The 6343-nt window shown below is 42.3% G+C and overlaps 2 non-coding genes across 2 annotated transcripts; both read left to right on the top strand.

Annotated features, from left to right (window-relative positions):
* The first annotated feature begins 2681 nt into the window (after positions 1 to 2681).
* Positions 2682 to 2752, top strand: trnag-gcc (transfer RNA glycine (anticodon GCC)). Its single transcript has one exon. It is a non-coding gene; the product is annotated as a tRNA-Gly (tRNA).
* A 621-nt stretch (positions 2753 to 3373) lies between these two features.
* On the top strand, positions 3374 to 3444 carry trnag-gcc (transfer RNA glycine (anticodon GCC)). The gene has a single exon. It is a non-coding gene; the product is annotated as a tRNA-Gly (tRNA).
* The last annotated feature ends 2899 nt before the right edge of the window (positions 3445 to 6343 follow it).

The raw sequence follows: 6343 nt of genomic DNA, 5'->3' as shown, positions 1-6343 counted from the left end.
AGTCACTTATTTCACATTTATTATTTAATATTCTAGCAGGTTACCTGACCTCTCTTTAATGAAGCTGCATTCCTGAGCCAGGCCTATGGTCAACATTCATTCTCCCACTACGGTCTGAATGTTGAAACCTTGGGTCTGATTTTTCACAAAAACATATATGTTTTCATAAACACCGCCACCAGAGACAGAGGGAGATACTATGTCTACTAATTTAGCTTCCAAATAAGCTCTGTGAGAAAACAGAGTAAGCAGAGAGGTGCTGTTCTCCATGAATACAGCCTCAGTGGCACTAAACATACCAACTGTACCTGTTGTACCTACCATGGTAGGAACAACAGAGAGGAGAGGTGAACATGGGTTGCTCAGCCTTTAAGTGCATAATGCATAAAGTGTGTTGTTCAAAGAATGTAACACTGTAATTTATTAATTTCTTTGTGTGCAAGCAGCCTCCTTAGAGGAGAGCAGCCTAGCCAATGGCCCCCAGGTAATTTGAGTTGAGCCCCCTGCTTCCCACCATTACCACTACCACTACTATTTGAACCAGAGGGCACAGATCTGGCCATTCTGCTGCCATATTCTCTTTCTCTCTCTGAATCCAGATTGTGTAAGAGAAAGTGTAAGAGATTACCTGCTGTGGTGAGCACTGGACATTTTCTTTTTTATGAGTTTACCTCAAAATGTAACATGACCAGTTGCAGTGTTAATTTTGACAGCTATTTTAGATTTAGTCTTGAGACAAAAATGCTTATTTGTTTTAGTGACATTTTAGTCATTTCTATCCTTCACTGTTTTAGTCAATGAACATTAATGACATTTTAATCAACTTTTAGTCGTTATGTTATCTATATGGATTTAATCTTTAACTAATCCAGTGAGGCAAAAATCATGTATCAGAAGTTCTTTTCTACAACTACAAATAATTTCTGCACACTTGCAAACTGTCATGCCTCTAGCAGCGTTTGACAGGTTTAAGGGGTGATTTACAAGCACACACTTATACTGATCATCATTTGAAAAGCTCAACATCTCTGTATTAATGCTCTCAAGAACTTATTTGACACCACAAATAACTAATCTGAGACAACTAGGATTTGTACCCAGGTTCACTGTAAACTCTAACTCATTGATCTCACTGTTAAAGGAGACCTATTATGCTTTTTTCAGGGTCATGTTGATATAAATATGTAATATTGGGGTCTAGTGGAATAGATTTATGTGCTTTAATGTTCAAAACACACATTATATGTCTTGCACTGCTCACTGCTGCAGCACCTCTGTCTGAAACGCTGTGTTTGGTGTATGTCCCGCCTCCCCAGCAGCCCAGTCTGCTCTGATTGGTCAGCTCGCTCAGTCTGTTGTGATTGGTGAAACGCTTAGAGTGTGTATCAGAAATGTCACGCCCCTTACCTTATCTGTATTCACCTCTGGAGGCTGCCGCAAAACAACAACAGAGGCTAAGCTAACAATGGCAGCTGGCGGTTCATCAATTTGATAGACTCCTAAGCGGCTTTGCAACAGAATATGTAGCTGTCCTCATGAATGCCTCTTTATAGAGATTGCAGACGTGTCGTCATCAATGACATATTCCCCACGGTGAACGCAAAGCATCGCGGGACCTCGCGTATACAAAGAGCAGAGGCGCCAAATGTAATTGAATCGAATGAGAAGAAGAAGAGGATTGAATTGAGTCTAGACTGCCAACTAACAAAATGCCGATTAGCTGCTGCATTGTCAACTGCCATAGCCGTTCTCACGATCGCCATGGGTTAATCAAAGGATTAGGCTTCTATCGTATTCCATCGTGGAAGAAAAACAGCTCAAGCCACGTCACGGAGGTCACAAAGAGGCGACGAATGGCATGGGTAGCAGCAGTAAGGAGACTGAACATTACCTCGACAACACTCCACCACACATGGTGGTGTGTTCAAAGCATTTTCACAAAGGTAAGTTATAAATATCGTGTGGAAATAACCAGTGTGACTTGTTTAGGAAGGAAAGATGTGTTTTTACGCAGCGTTGCCTGCACATGTTCGTAGTTAGGCTAGCGTTAACTGTTAACTGGCATCACAATTAGACAAGGAGGTTTCTCAAGAAGTTACACACGTGTTCTAATGAATAATCAGTTGAATTTGTTCTACATCTAAAAATAAATTTATATGTCTTCGTGTTTGCAGGCAAACCAGCCTATGAAATGCTAGAATGCGACCCTGACTGGGCACCTTCTCTGAACCTCGGCCATAGTGAGGTCAAAGCTACAAGCTCACAGGTTTAACCACCAATGCTCACAGACTTTGTGAGCATTGGAGGTTCTGTGGTTCAGTGGTAGAATTGTCACCTGCCACTTGGGAGACCCGGGTCCAATTCCTGGCCAATGCAGTAAGCTTAAACTGCTGTCTTGAATTGGGCCTTGCCCATAAAGGGGATATTTGTAGGACAAACAGTCATTTCTGTTCATTTGGGATAAATGATGCTGTAGATTTGATTTGACTTGTGCAGTTTGGCAGCATTTAGTGCCTCTTAGGCTCAGAAGGTTTTTTAGGGAAGGCATTTTAATCTCATAATCTGAAGGTCATGAATTCGAGTCTCACACAGGGCAAGTCTTTTGTACTTGCCTGGAATTATCTGCAGTGAACTACACGTGTCGAACCCATGTTTCAGAGACACTGTGGCAGTTCATGTGAGCATTGGTGGTTCAGTGGTAGAATTCTCGCCTGCCACGCGGGAGACCCGGCTCCGATTCCCGGCCAATACAGTGAGCTTAAACTGCTTTCTTGAATCGGGCCTTGCCAATAAAGGGGATATTTGTACTAAGGACAAGCAGTCATTTCTGTTCATTTGAGATAAAAGATGCTGTAGATTTGATTTGACTTGTGCAGTTTGGCAGCATTTAGTGCCTCTTAGGCTCAGAATGTTGCGTTTCAATCTCAGAATCTGAAGGTCATGAATTCGAGTCACACACAGGGCAAGTCTTCTGTCCTTGCCTGGAATTATCTGCAGTGAACCACACGTGTCGAACCCATGTTTCAGAGACACTGTAACAGATTTTGTGAGCATTGGTGGTTCAGTGGTAGAATTCTTGCCTGCCATGGGTCTGATTCCCGGCCAATGCAGTAAGCTTAAACTGCTGTCTTGAAGCGGGCCTTGTCCATAAAGGGGATATTTGTACTAAGGACAAGCAGTCAAGATTTGACTTGTGCAGTTTGGCAGCATTTAGTGCGTCTTAGGCTCCGAAGGTTGAGTTTCAATCTCAGAATCTGAAGGTCATGAATTCGAGCCTCACACAGGGCGAGTCTTTTGTCCTTGCCTGGAATTATCTGCAGTGAACTACACATGTCGAACCCATGTTTCAGAGACATTGTGACAGACTTTGTGAGCATTGGTGGTTCAGTGGTAGAATTCTCGCCTGCCACGCGGGAGACCCGGGTCCGATTCCCGGCCAATGCACTAAGCTTTCACTGCTTTCTTGAATGGGGCCTTACCCATAGAGGGAATATTTGTACGAAGGACAAGCAGTCATTTCTGTTCATTTGAGATAAAAGATGCTGTAGATTTAACTTGACCTGTGCAGTTTGGCAGCATTTAGTGCCTCTTAGGCTCAGAAGGTTGCATTCAATCTCATAATCTGAAGGTCATGAATTCGAGCCTCACACAGGAAAAGTTTTTTGTCCTTGCCTGGAGTTATTTGTAGTGAACTACACGTCTTGAACCTGTGTTTCAGTGTTACTATGGCAGTTGATGTGAGCATTGGTGGTTCAGTGGTAGAATTCTTGCCTGCCACGTGAGAGGCCTTGTTTTTGATTCTCAGCCAATGCAGTATCCCTTTGTTTGTTTGTTAAAATGTGATCAGTCACGCTGATTCCATGGCTGAGCCTGGCAGTGAAAGAGAGCACTCTGATTGACACTTCAGCCCTGGGCATGAGAAGAGAAGTGAGTAAAGTAAACAAAAAGCTTAAATCAAGAGGAAGTGAGATTGAAACAGACTCCTTATACTACTGGTTATACTGGTTATACTTGAAACAAACTGGTTATACATGCTAAGGCACGGTCAAATTCCTTTGTACTTTCTACATCGGGTCATGTTGTTAATGTCCCAACTGACAATCTGGCGTCCCAAATCCGTCCTGTCGAACTTCTGGTCTCCCTTTTTGAATTACAAGTACAGACTAACGCCACCTGCTGCTATGGAGAGATGTTTCCTCTCACTCAGGTGCAGAATGTGTTAGTTGGAAGTGGCAGTATAGCAATATGTGGGGTGAGACTGAAACAGTGTTTTTCTTTAAACAAGAAAAGACATAACTTGTACGCATTACATTCAATACCAAATTTCCAGTTAGGCAAGTATAATTAAGAAACAAAACATTTGAACTTCCTGTCAGGGAATGGAAGTCCAATCTCACGTGTGAGAGGCGGGGATACTCACCACTTTATTAACTAGGAAATGTCAGTTGTTGCTGAGGTCTCCATGCGGCAGGCCAAGGTTAGATTCCTGGTCAGTGCAACACCACCGTGTTAGACTGGTATTGTAGTGTTAAGAGGAAATTATACTTGTGGGGCAGACCCTATGCCGTAGCCTACGCACGTGGCCTACGCCATTGTGAGCATTTATACTTGTGCGGTGGTGTGTCTGTGTCACTCTGCAGTTACACCTCCAAAATGCTAGTGGGTGTGAAGTGCTGTGAAGTTTAGTTGATTCAAAACACACCCCAAATACATGGCTTAATAGCAACATTTTCAATCCCAGGTACACATATTGGCTTCATTATAACTGGCAGCATTCATAGACAAAGCACTTGTCTTTTGCTGGATACATTTTCCCCACAAATACAACATGCTAATGTTTTTAGCACATGCCTATGGCATTTTACATTGTATAAAGTAGACTCATCAGTGCTGGGGGTAATACATTACAAAAGTAATGCGTTACATCGATAACAAAGTAAAATAATGTGTCATTAACAGGATTTCAGGTAATATTACATTTACAGTATCACGTAACGCTTTGCCACCCAAAATAAAGTGTTTATTGTTTTCTTGTTTCATTCATCCACACTGACCCACACCACTCCACTTCCACCACTGCGCTACCAGAAAAATATCATACAAAGGTTTTTGTGTCTCGTCATCATAGACTACATTATAGAAGGATGCCGGTGGTCAGCACACTTGGGTCATGCCATACTATGCATTATCATGTTCGGCGTGTTGACATTAATACAACTGCAACGTCTAACGTATCCCATTCTGCTTTTGTATCCTAAGGCTGCTTGAAAGCAACAGGGATAAGGAGCAGCAGGCCTCTGTTTTTTGTCCTTGTCACTATGTTTGGCACATCTGTGTGTTGTTAATATGTTAGTATGTTTTCATTCACTTCCCCCAAAACTGCAGAACAATGCCAGCACACAGTCCTGTTCTTATGCACACCTCTCTCTCTGGTACTGTTATAGGTGACTGGCACAACGGGAACTGTAATAGTAATATGTAATACATTACATCTTGAGAGTAACTTTCCCAACACTGGCAATAATGTAGCTTTTAAGGGAGGAAGCGTTGTAGATGGTGGCGGTCTGTGAGGCCATTCAATACATTGTGACATGACGGATGCATGGACGGAGAATGTTTTTACTATATAACCGATTCCTTTTGTTCCACCAATATTTAAATGTCTTTGTCGTCTCCTACAGCCGTGTCTTGCTTGAACTGTGCTACAGTGCCCCCACCATCTTTGATGGTACTGCTCCGTTTTGTCTGTATGCTGAAGCTTCCAGAAACAGGCACAGATACAGACAAAATATATGCAGAGAGCATAGAGATAGAATGCTCCGTCTGTGTCCATACACACATCTAACATTGTGCATATTGTAGCCCTAATCTACAGTATACTGTAATCTCCAAGTCAAGGCCACAAGCCAAAACTCACTGGTCCCACAACAAGTTATTCTTTTAATTACAAGTGTTGCTGGAGTTTTACCCCAAACAAAGGGGAATTATGTCATATAATCACAAATACAGATGTTGATCCCATGTAAGTGTAACATGGTCAAATACAGCAGTAACAAATGTTTGAAATATTTATTTGTGATGTTTAAGCATTATAATTACACCAAACTTCTGTTAATAGTTAAAACCTGACATGCCAGTTATGTGGAACGTTTGAGACTCAGTTCCTGTACCCCTCCTTTGTTTTTGTGGGTCCCCACCCCTATATATTATGTCTTCCGCGCTAACCTCTCCCCCTTTGTCACTGCACGATGTGTGAGAGGTAAGCAGCTTTGTTGCCGGACATTTCCGTGTTTCAGCCACACTAATACATGCATGTAAAAGTTGCTCTGCTAACATAAACTTA

This window comes from Epinephelus fuscoguttatus, linkage group LG14 (genome assembly GCF_011397635.1).
Source record: "Epinephelus fuscoguttatus linkage group LG14, E.fuscoguttatus.final_Chr_v1".
Taxonomy (NCBI): Eukaryota; Metazoa; Chordata; class Actinopteri; order Perciformes; family Serranidae; genus Epinephelus; species Epinephelus fuscoguttatus.
This window is presented reverse-complemented; position numbering and strand designations above follow the sequence as displayed.